This window comes from Rhea pennata, chromosome 15, assembly GCF_028389875.1.
Source record: "Rhea pennata isolate bPtePen1 chromosome 15, bPtePen1.pri, whole genome shotgun sequence".
Taxonomy (NCBI): domain Eukaryota; kingdom Metazoa; phylum Chordata; class Aves; order Rheiformes; family Rheidae; genus Rhea; species Rhea pennata.
Genome location: NC_084677.1, coordinates 8,267,784 through 8,285,841, shown reverse-complemented (window position 1 = coordinate 8,285,841; position 18,058 = coordinate 8,267,784). Strand labels below are relative to the sequence as shown.

The 18,058-nt window shown below is 40.6% G+C and overlaps 2 long non-coding RNA genes and 1 other non-coding gene across 3 annotated transcripts in view; 2 read left to right on the top strand and 1 right to left on the bottom strand.

Annotated features, from left to right (window-relative positions):
- Positions 1–4,361, bottom strand: part of LOC134147361 (uncharacterized) — a 44,365-nt gene extending 40,004 nt beyond the window's left edge. Inside the window, exon 1 of the long non-coding RNA XR_009959997.1 lies at positions 4,299–4,361. This is a non-coding gene — a long non-coding RNA (uncharacterized LOC134147361). The remainder of the gene's footprint in view (positions 1–4,298) is intronic.
- Positions 3,096–3,167, top strand: TRNAT-CGU (transfer RNA threonine (anticodon CGU)). The gene has a single exon. It is a non-coding gene; the product is annotated as a tRNA-Thr (tRNA).
- Positions 4,362–8,393: 4,032 nt separating the features above from the next.
- Positions 8,394–10,134, top strand: LOC134147360 (uncharacterized). The gene is made up of 2 exons (XR_009959996.1): positions 8,394–8,937; positions 9,839–10,134. It is a non-coding gene; the product is annotated as an uncharacterized LOC134147360 (long non-coding RNA).
- The last annotated feature ends 7,924 nt before the right edge of the window (positions 10,135–18,058 follow it).

The following is an 18,058-nucleotide window of genomic DNA, read 5'->3' as shown; positions in this document are numbered from 1 at the left end:
TTAATCTGTAGCTCAGAAAACCTGAAGACTCTATTCCAGTTCTTCCTGAACTTTCGAAAGAGCTGTTTTTATTCATCCCAAATTAAAATAATTCAAGAGTTTTAAATTGTGTAATTTACATAATTAATACACTACTTTATATAAATTAATATTTGCACTGATACAACACCTTTTTATCAGGCGTACAACACCACTGTTTCATACAAATATGTAATAGGAAGGCACTCCTTATTCCAAAAGCTTCAAATTCTTCTGAGTTTCAGAAGACAAACTACGAGAATATTAAATAAATAATTGGTGGTAGAAGATGAGAAAAATTGAACAAGCATGTTTTACATAACAGTCATCAGTTTCACATCGTCATATTCCTACAACTAGTTAACTGACATGGGTTTTGTAAGCATCAGAACTACAGAGATATTTGGCTTTTGGTTCCACTTATTTATTTATTAAGAATTTCCTCCTCCCAATAGAGACAAGGAACAGCATAAAAGTTTTTAAAATACAGTAGCAGAAGAAATTAGATGAATTTTCTTCTGTCTCAGTCTAGAATAACTCAGACATTTTACTATTAGCTGTAAACATCTTTTACTCCCCTTACTCATGATGAAAATTATTTCACAGTATATTAGACTTGTTCTATGATGAACCCAAGACTGTTTTTTCTTTATTGTTGCTCTTCTGTTTATTGAGACCTAGGAGCTACCCAGACTTCAAAATAAACCATAGGCAGTTACACATTATAAAATGGCAAGTACTAGTATATTGCTCTTTTAAAAAGCAGTACAAAAAACAGTTTTGTCATTAAATGGCTCTTTGTTTAGATAGCTAGTAATATGAGTATTTTCTTAGAGCATTAATGAAGTTAGGCTGCTAAAGAGAGCAGACAAGTTTCTATCATGTATTTCTTCTTAATCTCACAAGATCTTTGTGACTTCATCTTGAATGCTCTGTCTCCTCAGTAAGGAAGAACTTCAGTATTAAAAGTTGCTTTACAGTTAAATACCTTTTCCAATGCAAAGTGAACACATTTTTCTAAAATTTGGTGTATTTGAAAAGATACAACTCATATAATACACGAATTCCACATGTAATTGCATTATTGCTCTTGACTTCCCCCCATCACATCTCTTCCCCCTCCCTAACCCCCCCAAAAAACATTACTTCTCACCTCATGAAGGCATAACAGCAGTAACAAGTAAAACAGAAAGGAGCTGCACAAGAACTGTGATGACAAGTTCCACTTGGCAAATACGGCACATAAAAGAGCATGTTTTCTAACAAGTAGGAAGGTTAGAAATGTCAAACACGATTTAGTAACATCTAACTCCTTCCTGCTGTGAGCCTGGTTACACTAGGAGCAACTTCAGTCAGCCAAAAACATTGGCCACAGGAGGTCATTCTTAATCATAAAAGCAGTGCGTGTGTAAGCAGGGTGAAAGAAGCCACCATTTCCACTCCTACACATCATCATGCTATAAAGTGCTACAGTAATCAGAATGATCAGAACAAAGGAATACAAAAGTACTATTCTTCTGGCTGAGTGTTTTCTGGCTTTCCATAGACCAGATCAGAGTATGTCATTTGAGGCTAGCAAAGAACAAGGCTCGAACATAAACTCCAAGAAGTGCTCAGGCTGGCCACAACGTCAGAAATGCCCGTAAGGACTAGAAAACCAGAACAAAGCAGAACACTTGTGTCACAGCTGACCCATGGTAGTAGTGCATACATTTATGATGGGCCAACTATCCAGTGAGATCATTTAAATTAGTTTAGACATCTTTTACTGCAGATGAAGCTGACGCAAATTGCTTTGTGTTTGCTAAAGTTTATCACAGTTACCGATGAGAAGATGACACATGGTAATTTTTAAATAGACAATTGTTCATACATTTAAGCCTTCAGGCATGGGTTTTCCTCATGACTGCAGTTTAAAGAATACCCCCCAAAAGCATAAAGATATAATTCATCTAACATACCCGCACCAGGCACCACCAAATTACTCACTCTGATCTCAACCTTTATGAAGGTACTTTTGGCAACCTCTTTACAAGCTTCTCTCATCAAGAAAAAAAAAAACTACTATTCACAGCTAGTACTTGTTCTCCCTGACATAGGTCAAAAATCAAATTGTTTTCATCCAGGAAGATGGAATATAGCATAAGTTTAATTGGGGATAAAATCGAGGGCTGTGCTTTCAGATAACACTTGTAAATATCTAGGAGACCAAATCTGGCAGTTAAAGAACACATAACTTCTAATATCTTTTCAGCATTTCACGAGTTTTTTATATGGGACAAGAAGTGCCATGTACTTAATTTGTATTTTTATGAAGCGTGTTTTACTTTATATTTACTATGTAGTTATCTCAATGATGTTTGCATTTCTGCTTCTCTTCTGGGAGAAGGAAAGCAGCTTTTTCGCGCTTTTCCTTCCCCTCTCTAAGCTGCTCAGGACACAGGACGAGTACATTACCTCCAACAATATGTTACGGTGCACCGACGTTAATGTGAGAGTGCCATCTTTTGGTAAAGAAAGCACAGGCTGCAGCACAGCTGTGCGCTCGCTCACGAGCCAGCCTCTCCCCAGGGAGCACCTCCCGGCCGCCGCCTCCCTCAGGGGCTGGGCGCCCCCGGGTCCCGGCGCCTCACTGGGGGCTGGCGCGGGAAGAGGACACGGCCCCCCGCCGCGCGCTCCCTCTGCGCGCCGCCACCGAGCGATGGGGCGGAACAGCACCTCGCTGCTCCCCACTCCCACCCATGGAAGGACTTTCCTCGGCGCCCTCCCGCAGACACCGCACCGCCGCCTCTCTCAGTTATAGGCACCTACCGACGGGAAACCTACTCCCGCTCCCTCAGCGCCTCGCCGACTAACGGCCGCCCAACGCCTGTCCAGCGCCCGCGAGCGCGCCCAACGGCCGCCAGGCGGTGGCGCATGCGCACGGAGGGTGGGGTGGGGGGCCGAGCCGGGGGCGGGGCGGGGCGGGGCGGGGCCCGCCGCCAGCTTCCGCCGCACGATTGGCGAAGCCGTTGGGGTGCGCCGCCGCGCGGGAGTGGCGCCAGCCATAGAAGGGCTCGGGCGGGCCTTGTAACGCAGGCGCGGTGGCCAAGTGGTAAGGCGTCGGTCTCGTAAACCGAAGATCACGGGTTCGAACCCCGTCCGTGCCTCGGCAGCCCCCGCGCGGGCGGGAGTTCTTCTGATCATTTTTAGGGGGGCCGCGGCGGCCGGCGGAAAGGCTCCCGCCCCCCCGGGGCAACGGCCGCGCTTGGCGGCGGGGCGCACGTGCCAGCAGGGGAAAGCGGCAGCGTTTTGTTTAGCGAGGCCGGGCGCGCGCTGCCCTCCCTGAGGTAACGGCCGCGCGGCGCCAAACGCCCGGCAGCGCTCGGAGCTGTCGTGGGCTTCACAGCCGTGTTTCGCCCGCTGCCAGGGTCCCTTTCTTTACAAAAGAAGGGTGTCTGCAGCAGCGGACACAATCTTTTTGTCAGACCACCTTCCTCGGAGCCGAATCCTGTGTTTGGAGGCTCTCACAGTTGTGCAGTGTAACAGAGTAAGAAAAATTCAAACATGTAAGGCAAAACTGGCCTGCCAAATCAGGTACAATCCGTATCGCGCCCAGGTTTCTGTCATTTCTTAAAAGCACACACGTGCATTCGCCACCACGTGGGCCCAAGAGCTGTCCCACGAGGGGCAGGCCGAGCCGCTGAGCACTTGGCTTCCAGGCTGATCTCGCCAGGATAAGGCTACGAAGATGGTCCTCGTTCTCTCCACTCTAAAACTATTTGGTTTTAATCCTGAAATTAGTTTAGCTATTTTCTAAATTAATTCTCTGTTTTGGCTCGAAAAAAGACCCACGAGATTTATTCATCTGTGTAACTACTTAAAGGGATCGTTCGGTTAGGGTTTACATTTTCTGTTTCTGATGATGGTGAGCTGAATTTACTGCCATGTTGAAAACAGGTAACTAAAGATAGGGCTGGTGATGTTACCCAAAGATACTGCACTGGTGATGATACCCGAAGTACTGCACACCTGTCTTGAAGGATACGTGGATACCACGTATTTGAAATGCAATGGATGTAGCCATTTATACTGTATGAGGTTTTTTTTGCACATATTTGCTGTTATACAGATTACCATATTATATTAATGATGTGCAATTAAAACACATGGTTGCTAAAGTTTGTGTGTTTTGCACTTACACTGCTTTACTGTCAATACTCACAAGCGTACAGAATTCCTGGTTACCAGATTGGGGGGTTTTGAGCAAACATCAGCAGAGACGAAAGCATAGCACTTACCTTCCACTTCATTTTTGAACTTTTTCTAGTACGACATCTGATGACAACACTACCCAAGTCTTCCTAGATGGAAGAGATATGAAAAATTTAAATTATTAATTTTTAGCAGTTTCAGTACAAAGGATATGCAAATTTAAACCTGCAAAAGTTCTAAATTGATTTCTATTTTTTTTCAGATATTTTACTCAGAGATAGTACAGACATTGAAGAATAGCAGTGTCCCTGAAGTTGTTTTCATAATAGTGTTTTCAAAACTAAACATATAAATCAAACCCAAGGACAAACATATCTCTGATAAATACTGCTTTCTACTACTACAGCCTCAGGGATAAACCTAAAGAGGAATTGCCTCACATGTGATGACTAATGCTTACATAAATTGTTGTTCATTTGTTTTTTAGAAATAGGTTTATAGAAGTAAGGAAAGTATACATGAGATCTACAGCTTCATGTATAACCCGCATAAAAATGGAATGAGGCCTATGATTTTTATATTAAAGGATATACACAGAAATAAGAAAATACAGAGCCAGTTTTTACGAAGTTTGCAGACAGAACTTCCATTGTGGATAATAATAATTCTACTAAATAAATTTTTAAATAAATGTCCTATGGTTATTTAGTTGAAATTATACATTGCTTTTGTAATTAGAAAAATATCTATGAAATCACAGCAAAAGTGAAGCTACTCCAGAATCATGCTGAATCACAGAATGGTTGAGGTTGGAAGGGACCTCTGGAGATCACCTAGTCCAACCCCCCTGCTCAAGCAGGGTCACCCAGAGCATTTCTATTCACCTATTGCTGAAAAGAAATTTGTAACCTCAGAATGTTGACATGTAGAACACATTTAAGAATGTAGAATGTACACGTAGAAATAACTAAAACACCATACATGTTTACTGCGATGACATATATTCGTTTTCATCATGTCAGATTGCATTTTCTTCTAAATTTATGACTTTTTCTTTGCAGCCTATCTAATGGAAATTAATTAATGACATTGTCTCTGTTTCTAAATTGATTTGCACAGTATTTTCTAGCCTAACTAAAATTAAAAAAAAATACAAAAAAATGTGAACTTGGATATATTGCCACTGAAGTGTCTCAGAAATTTTGTCTTAATGTCACTGGAAAGATTATAATGTATAGTAACAAAAAGATACTTAACTATATTGATAACCACCATCATTTTGAAATAGTATCTTCCTTCATAAAGGAGACATGGCAGTACGAGCCAATGAAGCAGCACACGCCTCCAGATAATACTGCCATGGATGGAGTGCATTCGGAGAGGCATGCTGACAGCTTGGCATTTTTCTGGTTACACCTCCTAGCTATCCTTCTTCAACTCCTTTTTGTTAATAATGAACTCTTAGGCTGCATACAGTAATATTCCACTACTATTTTATTATCTTATACTTGTGAACATTAGATGAGAGGTTTAGTTGCCAAGTGTTAAGCTTTCTAACATAATTTTCAAGTATTAAAAAACTGTGACTACTTTTTACATAATTTGCCTTATTTATCTGATACTCACCATGACACAAATGACAGATTGCTTCTTTCTCTTTTGCAGAAGGATTGAACCTTTTTTATACTGCTACCCCAGCATGTAAAAATCTTTCCTTTGAGGTCATATTTTCTATACCTCATATCATCCCTGCTACTATTCACTGGTTTCCCTCCAGTTGCTACACACGTCCTTCTTGAAATGGAGGGTCTGGGAGTGGACACATTGCTCTTGCCTATCAGCACAGAGTAGAGCAGAATGGCACTTCACACCAGGACTTGTGTACGGACACGAACAGCAACTTGCGTTGTGTGCCACCGCTGTCATGCCCAGCAAAGCACAGCTGCTGTAGCTGCACTGCCCCTTGGAGCTGTGATCGTGCCATGCGACGTGAGAGCAGTAACACATGTACACAAACCACCCAAATTAGCGCAAGCGGCCACCGCCCTCAACCAGACCATGCGGCATGAAATTGCAGCTGGCAACTTCCTGCGGCCCAGCAGCTGCCTGGCAGTGCCGCAGCTTGTCCCCTGAGCCCGCTGCCGGAGCTGGGGCAAACTGCCGGCCCACGCTGCTGCGCAGGGGCTCAGGCGGCTGGCGATGGTTGAGGTTAGCGGAGCAGCAGGAGTGCGACAGGAGCAGTGCGTGTACCCTCGGGCAAAGTTTGGTACACGGAGTCATGGGAAAGCACAGCTCTCTCTTTAACCTAGCCTCCAGCACCCATCATTGCATCATTTTTTGTAACTGAGGATGTTTACATATCCCTCACACCATTCAGTCACATTGGTGAGAGTGGAAGGTAAAGCAAATTTCGTTTCAACATTCTTGTCATTTTAACAGTGTCTCTTGCTGCCTCTCCGTTTAATTGAATGTTACATGTGACAACCAGTGTGGCCAACAGAGGACAGCACATCCATTTCTTTTAATGATCAGAAGATCCTCAACTTCAAGGTGTCATTCACTTTTCACTCAGGAAATTAGAGTGACTAGTAAAGTAAAGCCATGTGCCATAAATAAGACAGTCAGCTTAAAAAGGTCTTTTGGGCAATTCGCTCGAGCTCGTTTGAATTCCAAGAGATTAATTAAAATAAATCTACTTCTGAACAGGCATTATTACTAATTAAACACTGCAGGTGAAGCTATTTGGAAGTTGTTTCTGTATTTTTAAGCAACTGTATATTCTGCATGAAGCTAAAAGTTAAAAAATACTTAACAGTCAAAGCATACTTAAGAAAGATTGTCAGGTAAATGCTGCTAATTCTCCTTCAGAACTGCAGACAGAGAAGGTATCTATAACTAGATTTTGACTAAATGTGTTTATAAAATATTGAAGTGAAGCCAGACTCCAGTGTTTTTATTGCATTTGATTTGGGGGGAGTGAAGACTCTGCAAGTCATAATGAAATTCAAAGAACAAAACCAAGAATTTCATATGGCCAAGGGGAATTTAATTATGAAAATTCAATTAATCCCCAAGAGTTACACACATTGAAATCTATTATTATCTTTCCCCAAAAGCTGACTATTGTATTTTTTAAAGCAACCTCTGCTATTCCTGGAAAAACAATGTTTTATTACAAATACCTTGACATCTTTATGTCATTATTAGCACATAATAATGCTTTAATCTGTTAGTGTCATCTGAAGGCTTTGCAAACATTAATTACACTTCTATCTCCTATGAAATGAATGAAACAGTTTTTTACTGGAAAGACTGACAAGAGTAAAGAAGATTGTGTGTTAGGTACATGCACAAAGCAAATATATAGATTTAGGAGATAACATGAGTAATAATAATGAGTAATACTGCCTGGCTGACAGTGTGCCAGTCTGTTGTAAATAGAGATTTACATTTGTCACTCGGGGCCTGATCCTGGGAGCTGCTGAGCAGAATTGCTCAGCAGACTATAGTTCTATTAAGCCGACAGGAGCTGACAGTGCTCAGCGCTTCACATTATTGGGGCCCTTAAACAAAAGTCAAGCATAAAAATCCCTGTTCATGCGAGCAGTGAGACTGCACATATTTATAGTAATAACATGAATTATTCACAATCAGCATAGCTTGAAAGGTGTAATCTGCAAAGCCTATTTAAAATAATACATGAACATTAATAAGTGTTTCTGTGATACAGGGAAGTGTTATTATCATTTGGCCCATTTTTCACTACTGTGTGTGAAATTCCTTTTATTTGCTTTGTGCCTAGGTCTGATATGAGGACATAGGGGAAAGTCAATACAGGAGATAAACATCTATAAACATTAGAAGAAAATGAGGAAAGGGGGTTACTGATTAGCTTTCTTCTCATATAAAACTCCTAGATGTTATCGGAGAAATATGAGTTAAGTGTTTTACCATTCCTCTTTTTTTAACCATTATCTGATCAGAGAAGCATGAAAAGCACTTTATTGCTTACTTGATTTTTTTTTTTCTGTGCTAGGAGCCCTCTGCAGGAAGTGAAGCTGAATTTCACAGATCTTCCCTTTCTGACGTCTCCCGAATTTCTAGGAATGCCCCTTCCCCGTTACTATATTTGGAGGTAGTTTCTAGGAAAAAAAAAAAAATAATTTTCGGCCGGTGTGGGACTCGGCGCCCCCCCCCCGCGGGGCTCCGCCGCGGCGGCCCGCGGAGCCGAGCGCGGCGCCGCTTTGCAGCGCTGCTGCAGGGACGAGCACGCAGAGGGAGTGGGAAGGCGAAGAGGTGCCTTTGTGGCAACGACGAGTGGATCTTCGCTAGTTATTTCCTGCTTGCTGTTCTTTTTTTCCCCTTGCACTTTTCTTTTTAAAGGAAGAGGACCTTTCTCCTTTTTTTTTTTTTTTTTTTTTTTTTTTTTTTTTTTTTAAGAACAACCCTTCCTGGATTTTTTTCCCCCTTGTTCCCCCCCCCTCTCCCCCCTCCCCTTGCTGTGGCCTCTTGTTCAGCGTGTGGCGTGACCGTGATGAAGAAATGTTCCTGGGAGCCGGGCAGGGCGATCTTTTCACGTAATGAGTCAGGGCTTTGCCGACGGAAGGAGCCGGCTCCGGGGAGCGGCGGGCTGCGTCTCCCCAGCGCAGACGCCGCGCCGGGCGAGCGGCGCCGCTGCCCGCGCCCCGCGCCGCGCCGGTGCACCGGCCCGGGCACCACCGAGCGGTAAGTTGCATTTTCGAGCCGCCGCCGCGGCAGCATCCCCCGCCGCGCCGCGCCGCGCCGCGCCGCACCGCGCCGGCGGGACGCCTGGCCCCGCGCACGGCCCCGCCGCCGGGCGGCCGCAGGTGCGGCCGCGGGCGCTGCGCCGCCGCGGGCAGGGGCGCGTCCCGCCGGGGGGGCAGGGAGGGGGGCGGCGGCTCCGCGCCCGCCGAGGGCGCCGCCGCCGAGCCGGGGCGGTGGCGCGGAGCCGCCCGCCGCGGCCCTGCGCTTCTCCCCCCCACCCCGCCACCTGCCGCAGGCCGCGCAGGGGCCGGGGCCGCCCCCGCGCAGCGCCCGCGGCAGCCACAGGTGTCGGCGGAGCCGCCGGCGCCCAGCCCGGCTCGGCCCGGCCCGGCCCGGCCCCGCGCGGTGCGGCGCGGTGCGGCGCGGTGCGGCGCGGCCCCACCTGCAGCCCCGGAGCCCGCTGCAGCCCCGCGTCGTTTGATACGATCGTGTGAAATAAAGATACGTTATTACTGCTTTTAATTAGCGCGGCCAGAAGTAAGGCAGTTGATTGCTCTCTGTGCAGGCCAGGGATTTGATTTTAACGTCCCCGCTTAGCCGGCATTTCCGCCAACTTTTACGCGATTTCTCAAGGTGCGTTTGTGACCGTGCTGCGGCTACCCCGGGCCGCGTTCTTTGTCTCTGCGTTCCGGTTATTAATAGCTGAATAAATGTAATAGCGGCTTTTCAAGCACAGTAATAAATTTCTTTTGAAGTAACTGACAGCAGCTACCTACTTCAGTCATCTAAGTGTAAACTATTATGCTTTTCAACTTAGATTTTATTTAGAAGTTCTGTAGGAATTATAAACAGGATTTAGAAAATATGTTTCTTTTATCTATTTTTCTCTCCTCTTTACAAGAAGTTCTCAGGAAGCAGAACGCTGAGGCTGGAAAGCTTCTAGACACCCTGCTGAATAGTGAAAGTCCTGCTGCTCATGGGATAAGTCCTGACTCTTTCAAGTAAATGAAAATATTTCCCAGCACATTATTAAAGAAGCAACAAATGTAGAATAATGACAGGCATCTCTACACTGTTTCAACTCTAGCTTGAAATACAGTGAAACAGAGGAACACAAGTAGGTGTGTTCTTCACTTTGAGAAGAAATCCTGACAGATGCTTTGAGTGCTGGATCTAATAAATCACTTTGTTATTCTGGGTGAATTCTGTGTCATTCTACAGACACTCGTAGGAGGTACTCCTTATCTACTTAGCAAATAATTTATAAGAACATGATATCTATTAGCAATTCCTGCTCTCCAGAGAGTGAAGGAATCTGAACTGGGACTTGGCTACAATATTCTCTCTTTTTTAGTCAGAAAACTAGCCATTTTATAAGCAATGATTCTTTCCGTTGATTGGGCGTATTTTGCAAAGATACTGTACTTACAAATTGAATCGCGGAAGGTTGTGGTTCCAGAGTCGGGGTTTTGGGGGCGAGATGAGCTTATGTTTTATCCAACTGGCCCACAAAGTCCCGCTTTTGGTGGTCACTTTGTTCTGCAAAAGAAACCAATGTGTTATGGCTCGTACAGGAGACAGGAAACTTAGAATGCTAAACTACTGCTGCACTCGGTAAAAGACTACTGCACGCTTTAAGTAAATAATAATAGTATTCTAACTTAATGTTGTCTTCAGCAATAATAAGTGGATAGAAAATGCTACCATTCTTGCAAGTTAAACATTAAAAAAAGTTTTGTAACAGCTGGTGTAGTTTGCAAAAGCTTTTTTTTTCCCCCTTTAAAAACAGTAAAAGCTGAGGGAAAAGTTCAATTTCAAAGAGTTGCTATTCAGTGTAAGTGAATTTGGGAGAAAAGCAAGTAAGTCTGTAGAAAAGAGAGGCAGATTGAAACTTGCAAACTTCATAGAAACCCCACTAACATTTGTATTGATCCCCTCTTCGGGTTTTGTTTTTGCTCACAAAGTGTTTCAGTTTTAACGGCTCTCTTCAGCTAGCTTGTTTTTCACATGTGTATGTCTGTGTATCTGTGTGTGTGTGGTCTATACCTATAAATCAATTTAAGGGTTACTGACTTTTACATTGATATGAGTTGTAAAATATATTTTTATGCGTAAGGCGCTGTAAACCTGAGCTTGCTAAAGCTGTTCAAGTCCGTATTACTAATTACAATTTAGTATCAATATCCTAAAGAGTCTAAGCATAATTTTAACTCTAAAAATTATCTAGTTTTACTTATCTAATGGGATTCTAATAAATGTTTAAAAATTATTCTTTCTTGCGGCACAGAATATAAAGTGCATATATTTAAGATACAATGGAAGATGCTATAAATGATACAGTGTGAGAGTGAATAATGGCCATGTATATACAGCATACACACAAAAAATACATACAGGAGCATCCTTGCAGTTGGTGTGAGTGTCTGTCACAGTTTTGACATTTTATGCCAGCTAATCATCTGCTTAAGTTACACATACGTATCTAGATGTTAACATTGTAGTCACGTTATCATTGCAGTCAGAGTTCACTTTAAGTGTTGATCTGCACAAACTGAATCTATTTGAATACTTGGCCTGAAAATTCAGCTGAAGTTACGCAGTGTTGCATGGTTAAAACAAAGTTGTTGGTGTGTAAAACATCCCATGAATACATACAAAAACTGTATATTCAGGCAAATGGATGTTTGGCTAAACTATCAATCTTTTTCTATAGAATTCTGGTATTTTACATTTTATAGCTGTATCATTTCTACACATGTAAGACAGGAAACCAAACCTCAGTGCAAAGTCCATTTATTGACCTGTTTAAGATTGAAATCTGATTTGAAAGTGCTTAGGTCAGAATTGTACTGCTCGTGTGCCTTTTAGCTGCTATTTAGTATGAAGTAATGCTGTTTAAATGAAGCATTTATGAGTTTATTAGTTTGTGACTACATTATAGACACATCCAGTAGTAGGAGTTCTCTACTTTGGATTGTTTTCGCTCCTGTGGTTTCTTGGCCAGTGTTTTGAGAACAAAAGAGCAGAGAAACATAGATTTGGAACTTGATCAATTAGAGGATCTTGCTCTAAGGGAAAAGAGAATCAAACTAGCATATCCAAACAGCAGCAAGGATCAACTCTGTTCTGCTGAAATTTCACAGTTCTCACCAGAAAGTGAAATGCAAATTTTACTTTAAAGCTTTTAAATTAAAACATATAATTTTATATAGCTACTTTAAATAAAATGTGCTGATCTTTACATATCACACTTTGTTGATCAGCTATTTTCAATATTCCTTCAGATAAGTTCTATTTAATTCTTTCCAGAGGATACATAAAATTCACACGTATTCCTTCCAGCACCAGCTGCCTAGCTATAGATTTAACAAACTATTTTAATGAATATTGAGTGATCTTAAAGACCACAGTTACACTTCTACAGGCCTTCTTCATACAAAATTTCTGTTCACTTTTTCACACAGGCTTGACTGTGAATGGTGTGGTGGCCTTAATGTTGAAACTCCTGAAGTGTGTTGTGTATCCAGAGCATTAATAATTAAGTAGCTGGGGTCAGTTTATTGTGCTATTTGATATGAAAAACACCATATATAAATAGAAGATAAAAAGTAGATACTATGTTTGAATTCAAAATTCGTTTTCCTTGAGGTAAAAGCTGTATTATGAACATCAATATCAATATGTATTATTGAAAAAGTATTATTTAGAAAGATTGACTTCAATTATTTATTACATTTATAGTTTATAAAACTGAAAACCTTATTAGCTATGTTTCTGTACAAAATATATTTAAAACAATATGATTTTTACAACTACTTTTCAGCATTTTTAGGCAAACCTTTGAAAAATGTATACAGACTCTGAAACCGCTCAGGACTGGCCTAATCTGTTTCCCTTTGCCATTGGCGGATACATTTTATTGAAAGCAGTGAAAAGAAATGAAGGCCAGGCTCTCTGACAGAGTCCAATGGCTCTGTTTGGGGACGGGTCTGCAGCCTGAGCTGTTTAAAGCAGTGGCCTCCACTTTTGACATTCCCGGACCTCCTGTTACAACAGGAAAGTTTAGTGACTCCCCTCTGGTGTAGCCATGGAAAAAGGAGAGGGACGTAGTGACCCGGAGCTTGGAAGCTCATGACCTGGAACAACTCAAAGTCTTGCCTTAGTAAAGGCTACAGGATCTGTCATCTCTTCCCATGAAGCTATCCAGAGTTTTTCCAGGGCAAGAACATAGACATCCAAGGTATGATTTTTAAATTGAATCTTTTTCTTCATTCTCAGTTAGGATGTTGCCCATCAGCACTGCTCCCCTGCAGAGAACCTGGACCTCACACCGCAAAGCAAATCTATGTGAATACGTTCAGTATCTATTTTTCAAAGATATCATTCAAAAATTTTTTATTTGTCTTAAAAAATGTATTTAGCAGGTTATGAAGAGAACATTTTATTTTCATAAAGTTTTCTGATGGCTTTAAAATATCAGGAGAAAAAAAGCTGCTGTGACTTGGAAGATGCGCTTATAGTACAAGAAGTGGTAGAAAAGTAGCTATATTGCATGAACTGCCAAAGTAATTTCAGACCTCACAGCTTGAAAATACAAAGCTCTCAGTGAATTTAGTGAATTTACGTGAATTTAAGGCATCATTTGCCCTTTCCACAGTGCACAAGTTAATAATTACGCAGATTGTTGTTGCAATATCGTAATATTTTTGCAGTCAAACAATGCAGATATTTAGAGATTTTGGTAAAGGCATCCACATGGAAAAAAAAAAAAAAGAGACAAAGAATCATTTTTGTTTCCTGTGGCCAAAATGCCCCCAAATGCTTGCCAAGGTTTCAGAGCAAGGGCAGTGTTCCTGTAGGTGAGGTGTGCTAGAGCCTGGGGATTTTTTTCAGGACATTTCTACAGAAGAAACTGCAGAACTATATAGAACTACATATGTAGCAACTATATATTAGGAGTTGGATTAAGAAGGTTACCAAAGATTTCTGAGTCTCTGTTAGATAACTAATAAAACAAACACTAAGGCTCTTTAGTGATCACCATTTTATTTTTCACTTTAGAGTCAGAAATAGTGGAATTGTAGTTCGCTACAGATAGATACAGAGTTTATAAAGATTCTTTTTCCCTCTGTTTTCCTGTTTGGAATGTATCTATTCCTTGCTGAGTCAAAAGAAATCTTAAAATGTTGCATCAGTCCTATGTAATTTCCTAATATATTGAATACTTACATCATAGATAGATGTTAATAATTTTAAACAAAGCTATTTCCATCTTTTCAATTAATGCCACTGTAATATTTTAATTTACCTGTTAATAGAGGAGGAGAGAGGCTGCTATTGATGCATTTTTGCTATTTTCAGTCATCTCTGAGCTTCAGGCTTTTTGGTGTCAGACTACCCAAATCATTTGGCTGAATTCATGGCCTGTTTAAATGAATGGATATAGAATAGCAGTTAGATATTAACTTTTGAAAGTAATAGTTCTTCTTTTGTTTTGTAGGTCAAGAGAAGAATTTTTTTTAAAAAAATAAAGACAACATATAAGTGATTTTAGAAAAGGGTGAGAAAAGTAATTTCAGGATGCTTCAGGGTTGGCCTGTAAGGGTCAGTAATTTATATAACTTGGTCTAGTAATGTTACCAAGGGGAGCCATACATTTCTGTTTGCTATATGTTGCTGTTTTTAAAAACATCTGTATGCCTCACTTGTAAATTCAGCATAATATTCTAGAGTTTTGGGGCTGCTACTGTTGCTATTTTTATGAAAGTTTTATAATAAAAGATCTATTTCATATTATATGAACTTCACTGCACACATTAGATGCATGGATGCTAGTGTAAATCAGCAATTTCTCCATGAAATCACTGGACCTACATCAAAAAAATCAAGTGAGATCACAGTAAAATTTCTGGAATTTGAGGGAAGAACTGGGTTCATTCTCTATAGTAAAACAAGAACCAATAAAGAACAAATGTATTAAACACAATTTTAAATAATAAATGGAGGAATTGATCATTACTATTTTAAACCATATTACTGTATTTTATACCTTACTCTACTGGAATCCATGAAAGAATATGCCTTTTAGGTAATATTTAATGTGGATTATTTTAAAATATTAGGCATATCATTTGATTAAGCATAACTAAAAGCTCAAAGCCGGTACATGCTTTTCTCAGATTTATGAATGTGGGGCACTCAGATCTTTAGTAAATTGGAACACTCCTCTTTGCAGTTATCCTCTGATATAGTGATCTTTCTCTGTGTATGGGAAACTGCCCACATAGTTGTTTGTAGAATGTTTTGAAATCCTTTAAAATGAAAGATGTTAGATGGTTTTATTATGCATTATTTCTCCTATAAACTTAAGTTGGTTTTGTCACTGAAGTAAACCCTTAAAATTTGGAGCTGCAGATCAACTGTTGATGAGGATTTTCCTGCTTAACTTTGTACTTTTTTTGTAGCTGAGAGAATTGTTCTGGATTTTCTGTGCTTTCCACATAACTTTTTTTTAGCTTTCCAATACTAATACCAATTCAAAGATAGCTTCTTTTGATTTCACTTTTGTGAGGAGACAGAACCATGTAATACATCCAAAGTATGTGCATTAGGGACTGTTTGGAAAACTATAATTTTCCTATGGAGTGGAGTAACAGGAAATTATGAAATCCTGAAGTATTGTTGGAAAATTGTTCTAACTTAAAGAAATTTTCTTTATAGTTTCATTCTTGATGTTCCACAGCATTCACCACTTCCTGCATGGCCCTTTACCGCAGGGAAAATGAGGGACTTTTGGGGGCAGATGTGTTTCCATTACACTATCATAATGCCCCTAAAAATCCTTATTGCTCTTGCAGTATTCTTCTGTGTTGCTGGGCCTGGTGTGAACTACTTGAAGACCTAGCTTATAAGTACAGCTTTTTTCTAAAATCACTTGAAAAAACCCACTGAGTTTTACTTTGTTTATCTTCTCTTATTTTTAGTTGTGTTTACTGTTGCTTAAAATATAAATGGCAGGATATGCAACCACCTGTTGATAAACAAATGTTATAAGTCATAAATCCAAGGGACATGCCGATAACCACGTGGTACTTAGGAAAAAGAATATATTTTGGCATAAGGGTGAGAGCTTCACTCTTCTGGTATGATTAATTTAACTTGTTGTTAACATAAGAATTCAGTGCGTATGTCTCTGAAAACACAACACAGATTTTGCACACTAATTTAGTACATCCATTTTGAATGACTTTGCTATAGTAGACGTCATTTAGAAAATTAATTGCTTTTAAGAGCAGAAACCAGGTTATTTATCAAATAAATAGGTTTGTCCAATACGTTTCTTTAAATTAAATACACAAAAATCTATATCTGGAGCAAAGCTTCATACGATCCCAAAATAAATGAAGAGATTTAAAATGAAACCGAGGGAAGACGGCCTGAGTTCTCCGCTATCCTGTGCTTGCTGAGATTGAAGAGTCCTTGTGCGGGCACAGCTCCTGCGGGGCTTCGGCGGGAGGAGATGGGCACAGTCCCTGGGAGCAGGGTGCTCCTCTCCACCCGGCCATGGGGATGGGAGGCATCGCCGAGGCTCCAGTGCCCACACACAGTCTCGCAGCCACATTTATTCCTGTTAGCTGGCAGGTACCCTCCAAGACCGCAGTTTTCCACAATTCTTGAAGGAAGGAAGAGGCAAAACACGCATGGGTAAACGTTGTTCGTTTCTGCCTGCATTGCAGTACAATGTGTCCTCAGCTCGAGAGGTGCAGTCCCAGTACAGCTGAGTTTCAGTAGCTCCGTGGAGGACAGGGCCATAACTGGGTAGTGTGAAGTGCGCTCTTGACCTCAGTCACTAGCTTAAAAGAAATAATAAACCCACAGCATCAAGTCTTCTCTCTGACAGTGTCAAAGATCTTGAAAAGGCCTTCAAAATAGCCGGTGATACAGAGAGGAAGTAAGCTAGTAGATTTTTTCAGTCCTGTTTTGTACTAAAATTTAACCTCCATGGAAATTCTCTCATTCGTTCTGCTAAAGCAGTGTTTCGCATTTTTCAGGCAGAAGAGCCTCACAGGTGAAGTCATGTCTCACATGTCTCAAAGAAAACACTGTGAGGCCTGGAAACACAGAACTTCTGGGGTACAGACAAATATCTCAGTAAGGAAAATCATCTTCTAGAAGGACCGAATGAGCAGTGTCACTCACTACTATATTCACAGGCCAAAACACACTGGCATATGCATTTCAATATACAACATTTCAACAGGCAACAGCATTTCAAATTTATGTGCAGACAGAAAGCAGCAGAAATACTAGTCATTACTATTAATTCTGAATTTTCATATCCTACTTAAAGACTCTGCATCTATTTGAAAATACCTTAAAACTGTGTCAGATGGCACAGATTTCATAGAGTTCTGTAATATTAAAGATCTGTGAAGGAAGCGCTCCCAGAGGTATACAATTGCATCACCTTGATATAGAAGACCATGTTAATACGAACAGAACAGAATTTTGGTTACTTTTAAAAAATGTTTTCTTGGGCTAAGTTAGTCACAATACTATATGTAAAGAGTATTGTGATAGTTTTGAGCATTAAAAACTGATCTGATTTGATATTTGTCCTATATTATATTCCTATTTTACATGTAATTTACAAAGATATCAGAAACTCTTGCAATTTTGTTAAAGTCAGCAATCTTTCATAAAATTGCATGCAGCTATAACCTGTAGATCTCAATAGCTGACTCTTGTTTACATACCTACTCAAGCAAACATTTTAGGCTGTAACAAAAGTCAGATTCTCTCTGAATAAGTGTTCTGAAAAATAGGTAAAAAGATATTTATCATATCGCACTGATATAACCAAAAAAAAAATGTTTAGACCTAGCAGTCTTGAGAATAAATTAAAGGAAAAGGGTCAAAGTCAGTAATACTTATATTCCATACTTTCTTAAGTCTAATATGAATTGTTTGACATACAGGTATGCATTTTTTTACATGTTCTTTTATCATTAGAAAATAAGAGTCAAACACATGGGTTTGAGATGTGTACTTAAAACTTGTAATTCATATATATGGTTCCAGTTGTTTATACTAAGTATTTAAATTATTATGGTTTGAAATA